The sequence below is a fragment of the Callithrix jacchus genome, chromosome 3, assembly GCF_049354715.1.
Source record: "Callithrix jacchus isolate 240 chromosome 3, calJac240_pri, whole genome shotgun sequence".
NCBI lineage: Eukaryota > Metazoa > Chordata > Mammalia > Primates > Cebidae > Callithrix > Callithrix jacchus.
Genome location: NC_133504.1, coordinates 77,897,723 through 77,919,352, shown reverse-complemented (window position 1 = coordinate 77,919,352; position 21,630 = coordinate 77,897,723). Strand labels below are relative to the sequence as shown.

General features: G+C 36.3%; 2 long non-coding RNA genes across 2 annotated transcripts in view; one reads left to right on the top strand and one right to left on the bottom strand.

Moving 5' to 3' along the window:
- Positions 1–12,921: 12,921 nt before the first annotated feature.
- Positions 12,922–16,876, bottom strand: LOC103791884 (uncharacterized). The gene is made up of 4 exons (XR_618417.3): positions 16,813–16,876; positions 15,083–15,251; positions 13,486–13,529; positions 12,922–13,050 (listed from the first exon to the last, which is right to left on the bottom strand). It is a non-coding gene; the product is annotated as an uncharacterized LOC103791884 (long non-coding RNA).
- The window catches only part of LOC103791883 (uncharacterized), a 68,066-nt gene continuing 61,922 nt past the window's right edge, over positions 15,487–21,630 (top strand). The window contains exon 1 of the long non-coding RNA XR_001910523.5: positions 15,487–15,572. This is a non-coding gene — a long non-coding RNA (uncharacterized LOC103791883). The remainder of the gene's footprint in view (positions 15,573–21,630) is intronic.

The following is a 21,630-nucleotide window of genomic DNA, read 5'->3' as shown; positions in this document are numbered from 1 at the left end:
AAAATTCCTTTTGAACTTCCAGTTCTGTTAAAGCATTGGTACACAGTTTTTGAACTCCTTTCTAGTTTTATGATCAAACATAAAATCACATAATAATCGGTTACTAAGGAATGCTTGTTGTTGTAAGTAATCAGCTGAAAACTCAATTAGCTTCCTATTCCATTTTATAGAGAGAAAAACATAGGAACTGTTTGACTTGCAAGTAAAATTAATACACATTATATTGAAATAGAAACCTTGGGCACATTCTCAAATAATCTTGTCCACACCCTTCTTTCTCTGCCACGGTCAGCACTTTACTTGCACAGTCACTCTTCCACTTTCACATTGGAAAAAGACACTATACTGTAAAGAATAGGACCTGGTTTTCTCAGCAGCCACCAAGAGGCAACCAAGAAGTATGGGGGAGCTAGATCACTGTGGATATAACTCTTGATCAAGTAAAAGAAGAAGAGTAAGGGAGCCAAGGAGAAAATTTCCCCCTCCTTTCCATCTCTCTTTAGACTACTCAGAATTGAAGTTCCTCCTTTTAACCATTCCAGAAAAGTCTAAAACATAGAGTGACTATGACTGCTAAATAACTTGCTCTGTCTCTTTGTGGTTTTGTTATGGTAATTAGTATAGTATACTGCTTGCCTCTCTTCTCCTTCCTTCCCTTTGCTTTGCTGCCTTAGGCTCTTACCCTCCATTTATAAAGTGTTAGTTCTGGCAAGAACTGCGAAAGGCCCGAGATTTTACCCTGCCTGTAAGTTAACAAATGAGTCTGCCACAGTTTCACAGATGCTGACAGGACATGAGACTTCTGGGTCAGAGAAAAAGAACTTTAATACTCAACAGCACAGCAGGCAGTGAGTAGTGTGAGCTCCATGTTTACATTGGCATCCTTTATCCACCTGGGGAACAATATATTTGTGGTAGATTTCTGTTTAATAGCTGAGGAATCCCAACCTTGGGAAACTCTCAGTCTTTTAAAGGGTCTGTTATTAAACCTTTTCCCCAAAGGTAAATGTTTTCTTTATTATCTTGCTCAAAACAATTCTGCCTTCTGTGCCCAAAGGTGACACTATCTCTTTTTTCCAAGGTTTTTTGCTACACAAACATTCCTCGAAACATAATTTGAAACAAAAGCTGTCACAGATGTGACAATTGGTCTGATAGCTAGTTTATAATTTTAACTTTTATTAAAAAGAGATAGAAAATATTAAACATTTTCATGATCAATTAACAGGAGAATTCATGTTAATCAGGATAAATCTCACATGACATGACTTGGAAAAACAGATTTTAGTCACTATTGAACAAAACACATTAAGTCTGAAAGAAATTGCAGTAAAATTTTATCCATGTTTTTTTTCCAATATATTTTTAAATTTCCAATATTTCCAGAAAATATTCAATTACATTTAAGGCAAAGCTTTACTACAGTATGTTTTTAGGTTATTCTTAGGTGCTTTCGAGTATAAGAGAATAATATTGAGAAGAATAGGAAAGTTTCCCTGTCATTTAAATATGCAGAAGATATGATTTTTAAGCATTTAACAATTGTTACTGATGCTTTTGCTGATATTTTCTCAAGGAACTTCCTTCTGGAAGTTCAAAAAAGATTTTTTTTTTGAAATAGGAGACAAAAGAAGGCTGGGCACGGTGGCTTACACCTGTAATTCTGGCATAAGGGGATGATTGCTTGAGCTTCAGAGTTTGAGACCAGCCTAAGCAACATAGTGAAACCCCATCACTATAAAAAATACAAAAGTTAGCTAGACATGGTGGTGCAATAGGGCCAGCTCATTTGTCATTTGAGTAAACCAACAAGGTGAGAAATATCACCTAGTGTCAGCTGAGCAATTCTGTGTAGAGGTGACACTCAAAACTAGGTGATTTGTCAAAAGTACAAATGTTTTCAATTATAAGCATGGATGTATGAGCATAGTAAAAAGACAATAAAATACAAAACTCCAAAAGTAGTAATGCTATAATCAGTAGAATTATTGACTAATTTTACTTTTCCTTTTACAACTCTATATTTTGTATAATTTTTGTTTTTTTTTTTTTTGAGATAGGGTCTCTATCTGTTGCCCAAGCTGGAGTGTAATGGTGAAGTCACAGCTCACTGCAGCCTTGATCCACTAAGCTCAAGTGATTCTTTCACCTCAGCCTGTTGAATAGCTGGGGCCACAGGCACATGTCACCATGGCTTGCAAATTTAAAAATATATATATATATATTTTGGTAAAGACAGGATCTCACTATGTTGCTCAGGCTGATTTTGAACTACTGGTCTCAAGCCATCATTCTGCCTCACCCTCCCAAAGTGTTGGATTATAGGTGTGAGCCACCGTGCCTGGCTTGTATTTTACACAATTTCAAAAGTACACTTGTGTAACTTAACTAATCAGAGAAAGCACATGTGCATACTATGTATCATCAAATCTATAATACCACCTATTATGAGATACATGATTATCTTTTGTTTCACTGGGAAGAAATGCTGCCCATTGGAGACATGACATGATGTTAAATGCCATTGATTATAAGATAACTCAAAATTTCAGAAATGCTAAAATGCAAAAAAAAAATTGCTTTAGAGTGAATGGATTACAGTATTTTGTATAGTAATTTTTAAAATTTTCCTATTAAAGTATCATTTGCATACATTAAATTCACCCATGTTAGAGTATAGTTCTGTGAGTTTTGACAAATATAAAGTTATATAATCACCCTGCCACCAAAAGCGAGATGTAGAACAGTTCAATCACTCTTTGAAATTCTCCCATGTTCCGTTGTAGTCAATTTCTCCCCAGACCATCAGTCTCCAACAACTATGAACCTGTTCTTTATTCCTATATTTTTGCCTTTTCCAGAATGTCATATAAACAGAATCATATAGTATGAAGACTTTTAAGTTTGGCTTCTTCTTCCACTTAGCATGATACATTTGAGGTTTATCTATGTTCTTGTGCATATCCATGGTTCATTCATTTTTTTGCTGAGTAGCATTTCATTGTGTAAATGAAACACAGTTAGCTTATTCATTGACATTTAGACATTTAGGCTTGTTTGAGTTTTAGACATCAAGGCTGGTTGGAGATTACAAACAAAGCTGTCATAAACATTTATCTACATTGTTTTTGCCAGAATATAATACTTGTTTCTTTTTTTCCTTTTTCTTTTCTTTTTTTCTTTCTTTCTTTTACTTTTTTTTGGGAGAAAGAGTCTCACTTGCAGTGGCACAATCTAGGCTCACTGCAACCTCTGCCTTCCAGGTTCAAGAGATTTTCCTGCCTCAGCCTCCTGAGTAGCTGGGATTACAGGTGTGTGCCACTATGCCTGGCTAACTTTTTGTATTTTTAGTAGAGATGGGGTTTCATTATGTTGGCAAGGCTGGTCTTGAACTCCTGACCTCAAGTAATCTACTCACCTCAGCCTACCAAAGTTCTGTGATTACAAGCCTGAGCCATTGTGCCTGGCCAGAATATAATTTTTTATTCCACTTGGGTAAATATTGAATAATGACTTGCTGAGTCATGTACTAAATGTATGTTTAACGTTATTAGAAACTGACGAACTGTTTTCCAAAGTGACTATACCAACTTGCATTTCCTCCAGCCATGTTTGAGAGTTCCAGTTGCTTCACACTCTTGCTAGCAGTGGATATTGTCAGGTTTTGTTGTTATTTCTATTCTGACACGTAAATAGTTATACTTCTGGGTAGTTTTCCTAGTGACAAATTGGGTTGAGCATCTGTTCAATTGTGTATTTACCATATGTACATCTTCTTTGGTGAAGTGTCTGTTCAAATATTTTGCCTATTAAAAAAATTGGTTAGTTGTTTGCTTAAAGTTGAGTTTTAAGAATCCTTTATATATTCTGGATACAAGTCTTTTATCAGACTATAGTTTGCATTTTAGCAATTTCCCACGTGCTGCTGATACTGCTGTGCTTTTGGGAGTAGCAATAGCTACCCACGGGGCTTATTAAACTTTAACATCCTTAAAAACCAGCTGGGGTGGGATGGGACCCAGTAGGTCTGGGGTGCACCTGAGATTCTGCACTACCAACCAGATCTTAGAAGAACTCTGATGCTTCTGTGCTCACAGGTTTGGCAGAAAGGGCTTAGAGGGATCACAAGAGTCCAAGGAAGAGTTTCATTTCAGCCAAGATATTGAAGGATGAGTATATTTCTCCAGAAAGATACAGGGTAGAGAAGAATAGAAGGTGAAAGAGGAAGAAAAGAGAAGAAGAATTTTGCAGAGGGCATAACATGAGCCATGCCAGGTTGAATGAAAAAGGCGAAGACATTGGGGATGGACGATGACCTCTTATAAGAGGTAAGCCACAATCATATTGCAAAAGACATGTTTGAATTTTCTTTCCTGTAGGTGGAAGTGCATTGAAATATTTCAATCAGGAGAGTCATGTGATCAGACTGTCAGTATAGAAATATGTCTCTGACAGTGGAATAAAGGATGATTGGAAAAGAAAGTGGAGCTGGAAAACCAGTTGTTGCAATTGTGCAGTGAGAAATGATGGATGTTTTAATTAAGGCAGTTACAATGGTGTGCAAGAGGAGGAGTCAGATGAAGAGATGTTTAGGAAGAGCTATCAACATGACTAGGTAAAAACTGAATGTAGGGGAGCGAGCAGGGGAAAGCTAGATGCAAACCGGATGGTGTCATTTATCAGAATAAGGAATGTGTGTTTAAGGACTAAGTTTTGTGCAGATGACCAGGTTCATTAGATATGCTGAGGCTAAGGTAATTCATGTACAGCTACCTGCAAATGTCTACAAGATATTTGTAAAAGAAAGGGGGACAGAAGAGACAAATAGGTCAAAGTCATGAACTTGATAGTAATCTGTGAAGTTCCTTGATGAAATGTACAGAGTGCAAAAGAGATGAAAAGAATCAAAGTCTCTTTTGTATCCAAGAGACCCTCACATCTAAGAGGTAAATGAAAGAAGGGATCCAGTGAAAGAAAGGAAGGCATTTCTCTCAATAGGAGAAATTATTTCAATTTGAAATTCAGCAGGTAGACAATATCAGTCTCAAGGAATTGATTTGAAATCTTTCTTTTAATATTTAATACATATGTTCACCCCTTATAGACAGTAGATAAAATAATTTCCATAATTTTCCTAAGGTAAAAGATAATGATCATTTAATATATGTTTAACTTTTGGTTTGTGGAAGGTCTTTCATGCCTTGTTTTCTATTTAAGTCTTCAATTACTTCTCAGTAGAGAGCATAAAAAGAAAAACTGTTATTTCCTTCCTTGCATCTAAATCTGTATTTAAGAACTGAATATCTGTAAACAGTACCAGGCAATGCAGTAATTATACAGTTACTAAAGGGCACTGTTGATATGAACATATTTCATTTAGATGCAAACTTTGCTGCTGTATTTCAGAAACTTCATAAAATGCACTGATCCACACTAGAAATTAGCAGAGATTTACCATATAGAAACATATAGAAACAGTGTATAGCATGTTTACAAATATTTCTCTATCATTTGCTCCCAAGATGACAATTACTGCAGGTTTCTGAAGGGGCATGATCTAGCTCTTCTGCCCAGGTTCTGTTTCAAGAAGGACTATGCAATTGAATCCCTAACTGTATAGATGTATTAATTTTAGAGTGTAACAGCACACTGGACCCAGGTCTTCTGAGCCTGGGTCCAGTGTGCTGCTACACTCTAAATCAGTTAGAGTACTGATTCTTCTGTTTCTTAAATGCTATTCTTGGGCAAGTTGGTTCAGTTTATTTCAAAATTTTTTTTTTTACTGGATTTCTAGTATTACCAAGTACTGGAGAAACAAAGCTAAGTGAAATATAAACATGCATAGAATATTTCATAATAATAAGAGAAGTGGGCATAGGGCACTGTGAGTTTGAAAGAGATTCTTCTTCTTCAGCTTGAGGAGTAAGAGGTGGCCAGCATTTCTAGAGGAGAAGAAGCCTGAGATAATTTTTAGGCGTGGAAGTCATCACCTTTTCTCCACCCATAAACCAGGTCACACATGTTTATGTCTAAAAATCTCTTTTATTCCACTAAAAGAGAGCAAAAATGCAGTGCAGAATGAATAATAGTGTGTGCCTCAGGAACCAAATGTAGTTTTGTATTACTAGAAATTAAATCCTGAGATGTGGGTTCTTCAAAGTTCAGGCAGATGTCATGGAGGCTTCACAGCTGGCCCGTAATTGAAGTGATTTGTTGACATAAGAAAAGCAGTCACAGTTAAAAACTTGCATTGGTGTTATATAACTCTGGTGGCAGTGCGTAGGGTGTATTTGAAGGCGGCAAATCTGGAACCGTTTTTAATGTTTCAGTGAGGCATGATAAGGGCTTGAACTTGGCCATGGCAAAGTCTGGGAAAGGAAGGACACAATTAAGAAAAAGTAAGGAGGCAACTACTTATGACAGTGCTTGTTGAGCTGGAAAAAGCACAGCTTTAAGAGTGAGGGAGGCCTGAACTTGAACCCTAGCTTCATTACTTAGAAGCTTGAGCCTTTGCACGTTTCTATACTTCCTGATTTTCTGTAATCCTGGAAGCGAGGGTGACTTTGCTTTGTGCCATCCTAGGGATTAGGTATAACTTAAAGCACCCGAAATAAATAATTGTTATTACTAGCAGTATGATTTGCTTAACATCTCTTAAACTCAGTCTCCTCTCCTGCCTTACACATTTGTGATATTACAGTGAGACAGTATATGGTAATGGTAAATAACCTTTTGGGTAAAGAATTTCAGAAAGAAGTGTTCTATAGGCTACTTTTTTCTTCACTTGAAAGAAAAATAGCTTTAAATCTATCTTAAAAAAGATGATTTTCATAACTGATGCAATTTACTGTTTTATTGAATAAAAGCAAGATGATGAGAATATTGGCCATTGAAATGTGAATCATGAGCACCTTTGAGAATAAAAAATAAAAGTGTTACATTACTGTGGTTAAGAACACAGGATCTGGGGTCAGATTGATGGCTGAGTGCCTCTGGGAAAGTTAGTTTACTTCTCTGTGCCTCATTTTCTTGATCTCTAAATGGCTATACCTCCTAAGATATTTGTGAGGACTCAATGAGATAATTATGCATGTAAGCTGAGATAATTATGTTTATAAACTATTCAGCTATTTGCTGGGCACATGCTGAGGACTTAAATACTGACCTTTTTTTTTTTTATAGAATGTTCAAAGGAATGACTTCATATGCACTAATTCGTTACATATTTAAAAAAATACCCAAGGATGGGTATTATTATTATCATTCTTAGGTAAAATTATGCTGTTTGAAGTCACATACTAAGAAAGAAGTAGCAGTGACACTAGAATCTGTTCGTTCTATTCAGTGTTACATTTCTTGTTTATGATATGTACTCTTACAGAGAACATGCTGGTGGTCCTCTCCCTGCACCCCACCCAACCTGGGTCTTTCTGTCCCCCAAGACTGTAGGATAATCTCTGCTTAAGCCAAATGCAAACAACTATAACATGAACTATAGTTTTCTGGAGGGGCTGGCTGCTGCTCAGCCTGCACTGAGCTCTGGAGGGCCCAGTCTGCTGAGGGACTCAGCTCCAGTTTGGCTCCTCCCATGAGTGAGTGGTCCTCCTGGCCAATTCACAGCCTTCCGTTTACACCTAGGCCTCCCCCAACTGGGGTGCACGTTGTTGGAATCAAGGAATGTTCGTGATGCTCCTCTAGAGGTCCCAGGTCTCTCTTCTTTGTGTGACCTCACAGGCTCTTAGCTTAAATGCCGTGTGTATAAGGTCATTGTTTTAGGTTATGGGTTTCTTATTATTAAGGGACACTATGTTGAAGTCCTTTCAAAACCATCATAGACAGAAATACTTGTTATAAATGATAATAATAATAGCAAGCAGGGTGAAAAACATCTGTCAGTGGATATGGTCATTCCTAGGCAGGCTCTACTTTTCATGTGTCTACTCTTCCTATTTACAGATAGGAACAAGTAGAGAAAATCATGGAAATTAGTATGATTTTCAGAAAAATATATGCTCTCCCACCTCACTTTCAAAGGTAAAACTTGACATGGATGTTGAGGACTTGAATAGAAATGGAAGTAACAATTTCCTGATTTCTATTTCTCAAATGCATTCTGAGATCCTTCTCATGTCCCCAAATTTGATCCAGGTGTTATATCCTGAAGTTGCTTAGCCTTGGTAGGCTTTTCTCATTGGGTGAATTACCACCAAGATTAGCAAGTATCATTAAAATTATTGTGATGGATAAATTCAGTTGTAGTTATCATTATGGTTTATCTACTTTCCCTGCTCATTTGTATTAACACATTATGGTAAGACCACAAGTAACTGTCTCTAGTTGAAAAAGAAAAAAAAGAAATGTTAAATGGACTCTGAGAGAGCATTGTCTCATATATCTATTATGTACCTTCACTTGTGATACCAAATAAGCAGTTTATAGGGCAGAGATGCCTCAGCAATGTTGAGTATATAAGTCACACATTGGTTGGACTAGAAAGGGTTTTGAAATTCTTTCAATCCAACTCAAACCAATACTAAATTAGGAATAAGCAGTATCCTCTTTTTTGGACAAATTTTGTCTATCATGTCCATATGTGTTTTCTAAAGACTTTTATTTGGTGTTTTAGACTCTTAATGTGAATTGCTGCATTTCATCAAGTAACTGCCACAGGTCCCAGCCCAAACATCACATTTTTGATGACTCTGTGACCAATAATCAAGATTTAAAAACAAAACAAAAATCTAGCCATCAGTCAAAAGTTTGTCTGTTGGTCTACTTTCTGAAGGGCCAGCAAATAAGTTGCAGATGGATCAGTATTTACAGTTCCCTGACACGTCCTGAAGCCTTGGTGGATATTTCCTTCAGTGTCACCACAACACAGCATTTAAGTCTTCCATTTAAAAGGAGCCCCTCCTTAAGAGAGAGTAGGAGGAAGGGGGATGCACATGAAGCCATAGGAGTGTGAGTGGCTCAGCAAGTGAAGGTTGCTGTTCATTGTTACAAAGGGTGGAATGACAGAGAGATCTGTGTTTGTCTGCATTGACTGTGGCCAGCCACACTGGCTTCCTTTCAGCTTCTCCTTTCTCTCCTCAGAGACTTGTCCTGCCAGTGACACTCTGACCTGAGTCTTCAGGTGGACACTGTCCTCCCATTCTATGGGACTTGGCCCAAATATCACCTCCTTACAGGCAGTTTTTCTGACCATCTTCTCCAAGCAGATGCCTCTTACTCCTTTTTGCCATTGCACTCACTTATTTTCTTCACATCATCTTTTGCAAGTTCTGTGTATGTAGACTTTAAAAAAATGAGCAATCATCCCTTTTAGGCTATAACTTCAGGAGTCCGTGTCTGTTTGGTTCTTCACTGTTCATTTACTACAGAACATTGCACATAGCACTCAGTAAATGTTTATTAAATAAATGTTGAATGAAGGGTTTTATGGAATGAAAGTATTCCCCACCTTAGGTCCTTCTATCTCTCTGATTAATGTTTGTTATTTGTGATAACTTTTCAAAATTAATTAAATTTAACAAAATTACTATGTTATATGTCATTTTTGTGGAAAGCATTGTCTTCCCATCTTCAAAAACAAAACAATCAGCCTCAGAGTTTCTTTTGGAAAGAGAACTTTTCCTCTAGAAAAATAGCTATGTAGGCCACTTCAGCTGGGTTAGGAGAAACACCGAGGGCATGGCTTATACCATTAAAATGGAACAATGCTGCTAGGTACAATGTTCAACTGAATATGTTCATCTTAATCTGTGGTTCGAAGAGGGAGCCATGCCAGGGTGGTGGGACTCTGAAACCTTCTAAGAAAGGACTTAACAATTAAACAGATGAACAGTTTCTGGAAGCAGGGTAGTCAAAATCTTTAGAGAGCATGAACTGACATAAATTGCTTTTATAGCATCAAACTTTGGAAAAATCTGTGGCTCTCTTTTGGGGCCTTAAACTCCGGAGTGTTGGTTTCTCATTTTTGCTGTCATTGAGAATGTGACTCATATATCTGCACCTTTTTCAAAGCCAGCCAAGTCTGGGGAAACACCTGCTAAATATAAAATCCACACACTTAAGGGCATTTACTTTTCTCAATACACCAAACATGCAGTTAAGAAGTGAATGTCATGAAATGGACATTTGAAAAAACCATCCCTTCCTTGAGATGTAAATATTAGTAAGGAAAACTCATTTGTTTTACCTTTTTGGTTTGAAAATTATAGGTGAGTAATACCTTGTTAAAATATATAAATTCATAAATTATCGTTATTGTCAAGCCACACATATAATTATGCTTTTGCTTATACAAAATGAGCCTGATTGTATGCTTACAGTTCTGTGGGCTTGATGGCTTTCCCTCTCAAACCTCAGAGGAAAGAAAATTCTCCTCCAGCTACCATTTTGCAAAAAAAAGTCTTTCTTTGAGATGCCTATAATATATGGCTGCACAACAGATTAAAGGAGGGCTTTCGAAATGGGTTTAGAGCAGGTTCATCTCTGGTTTTTCAGCTGAGTTTATATACACATAAATTCTTTTGAATTATTTAGTATTGCTTCAGTTGTCCAGTGTTCTGCCCCAGGATTATTTATGTTCAGCTGAGCTTCAAGAAAGAAATGTACAAGGAGATGGTGATGATTAGAGGAAAAGAGCACAGGATTTGTGCTTTGGAATCAGACACAAGGGGATGGCTTAGTCATGTTGCTTAACATCTATGAAAATCATTTTGCTTAGCTGTAGAACAGATTTATTTAGGATCACTTCTGCTACATGAGGTCCTGTGGTTTAGATGGCAAATAATGGTATATTTTGAGAGCTGAATGGTTACAGTATGAAAATTAACTTTTAGACTATGCTTATTCTCATACGTTTATCTGCAGCTCTCTGCATGAAACATCTTTCTCTTTCCTGTTTATTTACTTGGTTAAATTTTTGTCCTTCAAAGTGCATTTCCCTTGACAGAGAGCCTTTTCTGACTTGCTGGTGTCTATTACATGCCCCTTATTTCATGTCCAGTTTCTTGACTTAACATACAATATTAAAACTTTTTCTTGACTTGCCATTTCCTCCATTGGTCTCTGAGTTCCATGAAGGTGGGAATCTTACTTTTTAAAATCATTTAAACCTCCATGTCAATTACAAGCATCATTCTGATGAAGAGTTGTCTCTCAATAAATATTGATCTAATGATTTATTTGTCAAGTCTTTATTTTCAAGGGCTGAATAATTTGGCATTACAATTATATACTTTATTTCCGGTTTCACCTTATCTTTCTAACAGAGGAATGACAGAATGTTAGATCAGAAAGAGAATTTGGAATTCAACTCAGTAACAAAATTTTGCATAAGAGAAAGTGAAAATCAAAAGAAATTAAACAGGCATTAATAATTAGTGACAGAACCAGTATTTCAGAGAGGAAGGCACTGTTCAAAGGCGAATGTTATGGGTTTGAGGTATTCAACTCTGAATTAACCACTTGGCTCTGGCTAAGACACTGATCTTTCCAGTTTTCAGTTTATTCACCACTAATATAAAGAAGAAATTCAGGAAGGAAGGTGATGTTGTGATGATTAAACAAGTTAATATCTGAGAAAACATATATAATTGCATAGAGCTATATGACTGTAACTACTTATTCTTAGGATTCTTATTTGAGAAGTCTCGATGGTGTCTCTGATTCCAAGAGAAAACACTTAACCAAGACTCTGAATGACTAATGCCACAACTGACAGGTGTGAAGAGCCTTTCCTGTTTAAAAAGAACCTTTGCAATTAACTTATTGAGTGCTCCTGCAAATACCTGCTAAGCAAACAACCACCCATTTGATTTCTATCTAGTCTCTCTTTTTTCATTCAGTTTAATTAGCCAACTTCAAGATTGTTAAATAGTACATGCTGTCTTGATTCTAACCTGCAAATAACAAGCTGTCATTTGTGAATTCCTTCCTGAAGTAAAGATAATTAGAAGGGCTCATTTTCTTGTGATTAATGTTTGGAAGAGAACTGGGACATAGAATATTTTTGATCTATTATTTTGTCATTCTAAAATAATGCTGACATTTGATTCTCATACTAAGTTATTCTGAACTCTTCTTAGCCATCAGACATCTAATGTGATGCAGCTTGTGCTAACATGTAAATGTTTAAGGATGATATTCAGAGTTTAAGTCTTACCGTTGCTTAGTGGTAGACAGTGGTAGTAAGGGGAAGAAAAAAGAAGGCAGGAAGGGAGTACCCTATGTCTACACTTTTTCTTATCTGCAGAATAAATTCATGTGTAAATTTTATACATGAATTTTATCTGCAGAAACTTTTTTTCTTGGGTCCCTAAAGTCAGGCAACCCTGGTCATCTAGATGTTGTTACAGCTATGACGTTTTCTTTCTTATTAAAGATAAGAACAATTGTACCTCACCAATGGAAGAGGCTCCTCCTTCATGCTGAACTCACTGTCACTTTTTATGTGACATATTTAACATTTTTACTTCTGCATGCAGCTACTTTGGTATCAAGTCCAAAACAAAGCCAAAGGGTTAATAATTCACAGCACCTCCAACTCTTCTGAAAGGTGTAGAGAATTGGTTTTAAATTAACGTATCTAATTTGTAGAAAATTTTCTGGAGAAAGTAATTTACTTCATTTAAATCGTTCTTCAGTTTTAATTCTTTGCTACAGAGGCAAAATTTTAGTATAATTTTCTGCCATCTGATAAACTTTCACTTATTTGCAGGTGGCTACAGTTTTTATAAGGCTTCTGATCTCATTTGAACATGAACTTGCCATGGTTCTTTGGCCAATATGGCTCCCATTTTATTCACTAATGTGCTTGTCTCCTCTTAGGTGCACATTAGTTTTCCCGTGTTTTTCTAAAAGTATGGAGGCTACAAACTCAGTATTTGAACCCCTTGACCTCATGTTACTCGTACATGAAATTACTGTTTCTATTTCTTTCTTTGCTGAGTCTCTTTCTAGAGTTCTTGTTGCTTTCTTGGCTTCTTCATTGCTCTTCTTTTCTACTGAATCTTCTTTCTTTTTGTTTTGTTATTCTCCTAGAACCTAGAAAAAATTACATTGAGTAGTTTTTCTAGCATGTATTTTTCAGTATGTTCCTGTTAATTGTTAACTACATTTTCAAAAAATAATCTATAGTGCTTATTTCCTGCTACTTTACTGTCATTCTAATCCCTAAAGATAAACACCATTAATGGTTTGTTGTGTTTTCTTCCAGACATTATATATGTATATATTTATTTTTTCTTAGCCTTGATGTATTTATATATATTATATATTTATATAAATATATTTGTTTGTTTATTTATATTAAATAGATATATGCCAGATTTGTATTAGTCTGTTTTCACACTGCTGTAAAGACAAACCTGAGACCGAGACTGGGTAACTGACAAAGAAAAGAGGTTTAATTGGCTCATAGTTCTGTGGGCTATGCTTCTGGGGAGGCTTCTGCTTCTGCGGAGGCCTCAGTAAACCTACAATTATGGTGAAGGTGAAGGGGAATCAAACATGTCTTCACATGGCTGACAGGAGAGAGAGCAAGCAAAGGGGGAGGTGCTACAGACTTTCAAACAACCAGGTCTTATGAGAACTCTATCACAAGGGGGAAGTCTGCTCTCAAGATTCAATCACCTCCCACTGCTCTCAAGATTCAATCACCTCCCACCAGGCTCCTCCTCTAACACTGGGAATTGTAGTTCGACATGAGATATTAGTGGGGACACATAGCCAAACCGTATCAAGGCCCAAATTTTGTGTGTGTGTGTGTGTGTGTGTGTGTTTCTTTCTCTCTTTCTCTTCCTTCCTTCCTTCCTTCCTTCCTTCCTTCCTTCCTTCCTTCCCTCCTTCCTTCCTTCCTTCCTTCCCTCCTCCTCCTTCTTCGTCGTCTTCTTCTTCTTCTTCTCCTTCCTTCCTTCCTTCCTTCCTTCCTTCCTTCCTTCCTTCCTTCCTTCCTTCCTTCCTTCCTTCCTTCCTTTCTTCTTCTCTTCTTCCTTTCTTTCTTTCTCTTTCTTCCTTTCTTTTGAGACAGAGTCTCACTCTGTTACCAAGGTGGAGTGCAGTGGCGAGATCATGGCTCATTGTAGTTTCTACCTCTTGGGCTTGAGATCGTCCTGCTTCACCTTCCTGAGTAGCTGAAACAACAGATGCATGCTACCATGCCCAGCTAATTTTTCATTTTTTGTAAAGATGAAGTCTCACTAGGTCTCCCAGACTGGTCTCTAACTCCTAGGCTCAAGCATTCCTCCCCTAGGCCTCCCAAAGTTTACAGGAGTGACTAACCATGCCTGGCCCCCAATTTCAAATAAGAGCTTCTGGTTGTGCAATTATATAACTTTAATTTTTATACATGAATTTAATTTTTTATGGAACTTCCATTATTCTGATTACCCCTATTTTGGGAGATCAAATAGCATCAAGGAGATGGGGGTCAGCTCATCTGCGCCACTGTCATTTTTCTATACAGGCCCCTGCCTTCCACTGTTTGTTTGTTTGTGTCTTGGATCACCAGCATGGCTCTATCTGGTCATGTCTTCTCCCCAGTTTTTTGCCTTATACTTGAGCATTTGTTGTTGAACAAAAAAAGCCAAAACATTGATTTTTTAAAAAAAATCTTGTATATTTTTCTGCATTATCCTCTCCTAGAGACATAGAACTCACTAGCTGCTGCTAAATGACAGAAATGTCAGAGTATCAGCATGTATATGAAAAAATTCTATTTTCTTAATAACTATAAAAATATGTTAATTGAATGTTCAGTGGGAATTTGCTGTTTTTGTGGTATGTTGACTGAAGCCTGGAAGATGAGAATAATAGATTATAAAGTACCTGGACATTTTCAAGAGAGACAGAAAATCAAAGGGCTTGCTAAGAAGTGGCTAAATCAGCGTGTGGACATCCCCTCACCTACCACCCTTACCATCCAATCTATATAAACAGAAAACCAGAAATTTAAGATAATTTACTGAAAAAAAGGAATTTATACAAGTAAGGAATGCTTTGTTCTTTTCTCTTTTCTTCCCTATGCAGGTGTTGCCATTATTCCAGGGTAGATAGGAGGAGATACCAAGAAAATCACTTAGAGAAATTTGGGAAGATTCTTGCAAGGAAGCAAGGGCTTCTCACTATCCAGTTGGAGTCTTTTTGAGCTGCTGAGACTTAGGGCCATTTCTGAGGATGCAGGGATGGAGCACTGCAAAAGTTCTTGGAAGAGCTTGAAATGCATTCTTTGTGTCTGTGACCAGGAGCTGTAGGAAGAATATGTCAACAACAGTTTTTTCAGAAGTCCTGGAAGTGGTGGGTGGGAGGCAACACTGGAGCTGCTCAAGAGGCTGCAGACACACACACACACACACACACACACACACCGAGAGAGAGAGAGAGAGAGAGAGAGAGAGAGAGAGAGAGAGAGAGAGAGAGAGAGAAACAGAAAGGGAAGTCACTTTCCCACAATTTTATAGAGCCGATAGGGCAAGGGGAAGCAGTTAGATTTGAGCTGCCCTAATGAGACACTGTTCCAGGTTGCCGCCTTCTCCAGAGAAGAGAGCCTAGGAGTGAGGAACTGTGAGGTGGGTAGGTCACTGGGTGCTGAGGCTAAGGGAAGAATCAAGAGAGCAGTCAGAGAGTACATCAGTCATGTAGGGAAACTATGAAATGATTCTTTTTCTCTAATCTCCATTCCTGTTGCACTGAGTGTGGTAGATTTACAAGTAGGGAAGGTGGAGTAAAAAATCAAGGGAAGGAAGGAAAGGGTGTGTGTGTGTGTGTGTGTGTGTGTGAGAGAGAGAGAGAGAGAGAGAGAGAGAGAGAGAGAGAGAGAGAGAGAGAGAGAAAGAGAGAGAAAGCTGATTATGCTGACCTATTATCTTGTAGTTCTCCAGGTCCAGCTGTGAGCTTAGGTTGGATGAGGCTGGGGATAGTTTTGTTACATGAGGGAATGAAGGATAAAATTGGATTTGTCTGGACTTTGTAAGGCATGAAAATCCGTTGTGATTAATGAAATAAGATTTAACTGAAACGACCAGGAAGTTAAGGGTGCATCCTCAATAGATTATCCTGGGAGGGAGGATGAGAGGGTTTTGCTTTGAAGGCCGTGATGAAAAACAAAGTTATTTGCTATCACATTGAGAGAAACTCATTCCATGTGTTAGTTTTATATTTCTCTATCAGTTTTAATAAACATGTATGTGGAATTTTGAGTATTACTTAATAATAATTATACATGTAATTATATATAATTATTACATATTAATATATATAATACAATTATACATATATTAATTATATACATATTAATTATACATAATATTATATATTTGTATATAATTATGATATATAATATATATTTGTATATATTTGTATATTATATACATAATATATATTTGTATATAATTATATATATTATAATAATTTATTTTATTATACTAATTTTAAAGTATAATAATAAAATTACTTAAAAATTTGAAAGATATGGCAAATTGATTTTTTCAGAAGTTTCAAAAATGGTGTATATAAACCTGCTTTTTACGCTTTTATCCACATTGGATCTTATTCAACATTTTAATCTCTGTAGGCATCAAAAGAAAAACTATACAGTGCCTTTTTGCTGTTTTGACCCTAATTTTTTTGAACGAGTTGATCATATTTTTAAATATTGCCCATTTCTAAATAGTCAATGATTTAAGTAATACACAACAAGAAGTGGCTCATAAAAATTGAAGTGTGACAGACAAGACTAAATTCTTCTATGATTATGACCTCAAATCCTAGCCCATTTGCTATCCTTCTCTTTCCACACCCCTATCTCACCAAATATTCCCTGTGAGGATCACATCGAATTTTTTAGCCTACTTCTTCTGATGTTTTCCTTCATGTTTCTAAATGTTAGGCTTCTTACAGCTGTCTCTATTAAATTGTGCCGTTATCTTTTGACTTCTTTGCTAGTTGTTTTTGCCCATTGACACCATCTTCCTAATTATGACTTTACTATTGTCTGGTTTATTTATTGATTTCTGGCTTACATTGGTCTTCTTTCTCTCGTTACATTAGGTAGTAACTTAGATAATTAAATTTTTATCTTCTTTCTTCATATGCATTTAATGCTATAGATTTCCTTATGAGTACTGCTTTTGCTATATTCCACAAATTCTGATAAGTTGTATTTTAATTTTCTTTTACTTTAAAATATTTTAAAACTTACCTTGAGACTTCGTTGGCCCATGTATTATTGAGAAGTATGTTGCTTAATCTCCAAATATTCTGAGATTTTCCAGCCATCTGACGGTTATTGATCTCTAGCTTAATTCCAATGTGCTCTGAGAGCATATTTTGTATGATTTCTATTTTTTTAATTTGTTAAGATAAAGATTTTTTTTTTGAGACAGAGTCTTGCTCTGTCGCCAGGCACCAGGCTGGAGTGCAGTGGCACGATCTCGGCTCACTGCAACCTCTGCCTCCCAGGTTCAAGCAATTCTCCTGCCTCAGCCTCCCAGATAGCTGGGACTATGGGCCCATGCTACCACGCCCAGCTAATATTTTTTTATTTTTAGTAGAGACGGGGTTTCACCATGTTGGCCAAGATGGTCTCGATTTCTTGACCTCATGATCCGCCGGCTTCGGCCTCCCAAAGTGCTGGGATTACAGGCTTGAGCCACCGTGCTCACTGAAATGTGTGTTTTATAATACAGAAGGTGGTTGACCTTGGTGCATGTTACATGTGAGCTTGAGAAAAATGTATAATCTGCTGCTTTTGAATGAAACCGTCAATAAATGTCATTAAATCCAGTTGATTGATGGTGCCCAGTTGAAGTATATCCTTATTGAATTTCTCCCTGTTGGATCTTTCAATTATTGATTGAGGAAGCTCTTATTAATATCTGCCAGCTCCAGCTATAATCATGGATTTATCTATTTTTCCTTGAAGTTCTGTCAGTTTTTGCCTCACTCAGCTGTTTTTGATGCTTTTGTTAGATGCACACAAATTAAAAGTTGTTCTATCTTTTTGGAGAGTTTATTATATTATTATGTAATGTCCCTCCTTATTTCTGGAAAATTTCCTTGTTTTGAAGTCAGCTTGATTTGTGATTAGTATAGCTAACTCAGCTTTTGATTAGTGTTATGATGGTGTATTTTTCTTAACCCTTTACTGTTTATCTGTGAAGACATGTTTAAAATGGGTTTTTTTGTAGATAACATATAGTTGAGTCTTGTTTTATCAACCACCCTGATAGTCTTTTTAGTTGGTGAATGAGGATATTTACATTTTAAGTGGTCATTTATATCGTCACATTAATTCTACAATGTTTGTAACTTTTTTTTATTTGTTGCCTTTCTTCTTCTTCTTTTTTTTTTTTTTTTTTAAAAATCCCACATTTGATGCCTTATCTGTATTTTTCTTTATTGTGGTTAAAAAAAAGTATGAGATATGTCTTTTAAAGGTTTTTAAGTGTATAGTACAGTATTGTTAACTAAAAGCAGTTTCATACAGCAGATCTCTAGGACTTTCTCATCTTGCATAATTAAAACTATACTCATTGAATGCAACTCCCCATTTCTCTCAACCGCAGTCTATGGCAAATGTCATTCTACTCTGCTTCTATGAGGTTGACTGTTAATTTACTTAATTTAGAGATAAGGTCTTGCTATCTTGCTCTGTCATGTAGGCTAAAGTGCAATGGCATGAACATCGCTCATTGCAACCTCAAACTCCTGGGCTCAGGGGATCCTCCGGTTTCAGATTCCTGAATAACTGGGACTACTGGCACATGCAACCACATCTGACTAACTTTTATAAATATTTATTTTAGAGATGGAGTTGTGCCTTGCTGCCCAATTGGTCTTCAACTCTTGGGCTCAAGTGTCCCTCCTGACTTGGCCTCCCAAAAGCTGGGATTATAGGTATGAGCCACTGCACTTGGCTGCACATCTTCATTAGAGTGAATAATGCCACAATAAGCATGGAAGTGTAAATATCTTATCAAGATACTGATTTTAACTCTTTTGAATAAATACTTAGAAGTGGAATTGCTGGATCATATGATAGTTCTTTTTTAATTTTCTGGGGAGCTTCCATACAATTTGTAAGCATATTTTAGTGCATAGGGTTACAGTTTCTTCACCACGTCACTAAAATTTGTTATTTTCTGTTTTTTTGATAATGAACATTCCAACAGGTGTGAATTGCTATCTCACTGTTATTTTGATTTGCATTTTCCTGATGTTTAATAATACCAAGCACCCTTTTATATACTATTGCTCATTTGTATGTCTTTATACAAATGTTGGTTCAGGTTCTCAGGCCATTTTTAAATTGGGTTATTTGCTCTTTTTGCTATTGAGTTGTAGAAGTTTTATATATATATATATATATATATATATATATATACACACACACACACACACGCGTGCGTGCGCGCACACACACACACACTTACACTCACTTTAGACATTAACACCTTATCAGATATATGCTTTCTAAACATTTCTCCCATTCTATAGGTTGCTTTCACTCTGTTGTTTCCTTTGCTATGCAAAGCTCTTTCATTTTATGTAATTCCACTTATCTACTTTTGCTTTTGTTGCCTGTGCTTTTGATGTCATAACTAAGAAATGCTTGCCAAGGCCAATATAATGCAGCTCTTCCCCTATGCACACTTCTAGGAGTATTACACTTTCAGGTCTTATGTTTAGTCTTTAAGCCATTTTGAGTTGATTTTTTGCATGTGGTATAAAATAAATGTTCAATTTTTTCTTTGCATATGAATATTCAGTTTTCTCAACACCATTTGTTGAAGAGACTATTATTTCTCCATTGTCTATTCTTGGTACTCTTGTCAAAGATCTATTGGCCATATATGGATGAATTAATTTCTGGCCTTTCTAATCTCTTCAATTAGTTTCCATGGCTCTCTGTATGCCAGTTCCAGTTCCACACTCTTTTAATTACTGTAGCTTTGTAATATATTTTGAAATCTGAAAGTGAAATGCATCCAACTTTGTTCTTTTTTCTTAAGATTGCTTTGGCTATTCAGAGTTCTTTGTGGTTTCAAAGTGGTTTGAAGCCACCAGATGAGCATGAGTGTGAGTCACCATGCTCAGCAATCATGAATTTTGAGATTGTTATTTCTATTTCTGCAAAAAATGCCAAAGGGATTTTGACAGGGATTGAATCAAATCTGTAGATTGCTGTGGGTAATAGGGATATTTTGACAATATCAAGTCTTCTAATTCATGAACATAGATGTCTTGCTATTTATTTCTTCTTCTTTTTTAATTTCTTTCAGTGATGTTTTGTAGTTTTCAGTGTATACATTTTTTCTTCTCTGTTAAGTTTATTTCTTGGCATTTCATTTTTTTATGCTATTGTATATTGGATTGTTTCTTAATTTCCTTTTTAGGTATTTTGTTGTTAACATATGGAGACACAACTGAGTTTTGCATATTGATTTTGTATCCTGTGAATTTTATAAATTAACTTATTAGTTTTAAGAGGTTTTTATTTTAAAACAATATCTTTAGGGTTTTCTACTTATAAGATCATGTCACTTGTAAACAAAGATAGTTTTATTTCTACTTTTCTAATTTGGATGACTGTTATTTTCTTTTCTTGACTAACTGCTCTGGCTAGGGCTTCTGGTATTATGTTAAATAGAAGTGGTAAAGTGGGCATCCTTGCCTTGTTCTTAGAGGATCTTAGAGGAAAAGCTTTCAGTATTTTTACCATTGAGTTTGATGTTAGCTGTGGGATTTTTATATATGACCTTCACTATGTTGAGATAATTTCTATTCTTAATTTATTGAGTGTTTTTTTAAACATGAAAGCATGTTGAATTTTATCAAATATTTTTGATGTATCTATTGATATGATCATGCAATTTAAAAAAAAATTGAGATAGGGTCTCGCTCTGTTGCCCAGGCTGGAGTGTAATGGTGCAATCATGGTTTACTGCAGCCTCTACCTTCTGGGCTCAATTGATCCACCTGCGTCAGCCTCCTGAGTAAGTGGGACTACAAGCATGCAATGCCAGACCCAGCTAATTTTTGTATTTTTATAGAGATGGGTTTTTTCCATGTTGCCCAAGCTCATGTCAAACTTCTGGCCTCAAGCGGTCCATCTGCCTCAGCCTCCCAAAGTGCTAAGATTACAGGCATGAGCCACCACACCCAGCAATCATCCTTTTTTCTGTTAATGTGGAGTTGATTTTTATATGTTGAACCATCTGACATCCTAGGATAAATTTCACTTGGTTATGTTGTATGATACTTTTAATGTGCCATTGATTTCAGTTTGTTAGTACTTTGTTCAGGATTTTTGCTTTTATGTTAATCAGGGATACTGTTTGTAGTTTTCTTGTTTTGGAATGTCTTTGTGTGCTTTGGTATCAAGGTAATTCTGGCCTCACAAAATGAGGTTGTAATAATTCCTTTCTCTTCATTTTTTTTTAAGGGTTTGAGAAGGATTGATTTCAATTCTTTCTTAATTTCTGGCAGAATTAACCCATGAAGTCATCTGATCCTGCCTGGGCTTTCCTTTTTTGAAAGGTTCCATCTGCTTACTTATTATTCATCTGTTCAGTTTTTCTATTTCTTCATAATTCAGACTTGGTAAGTTGCATGTTTCTAAGACAG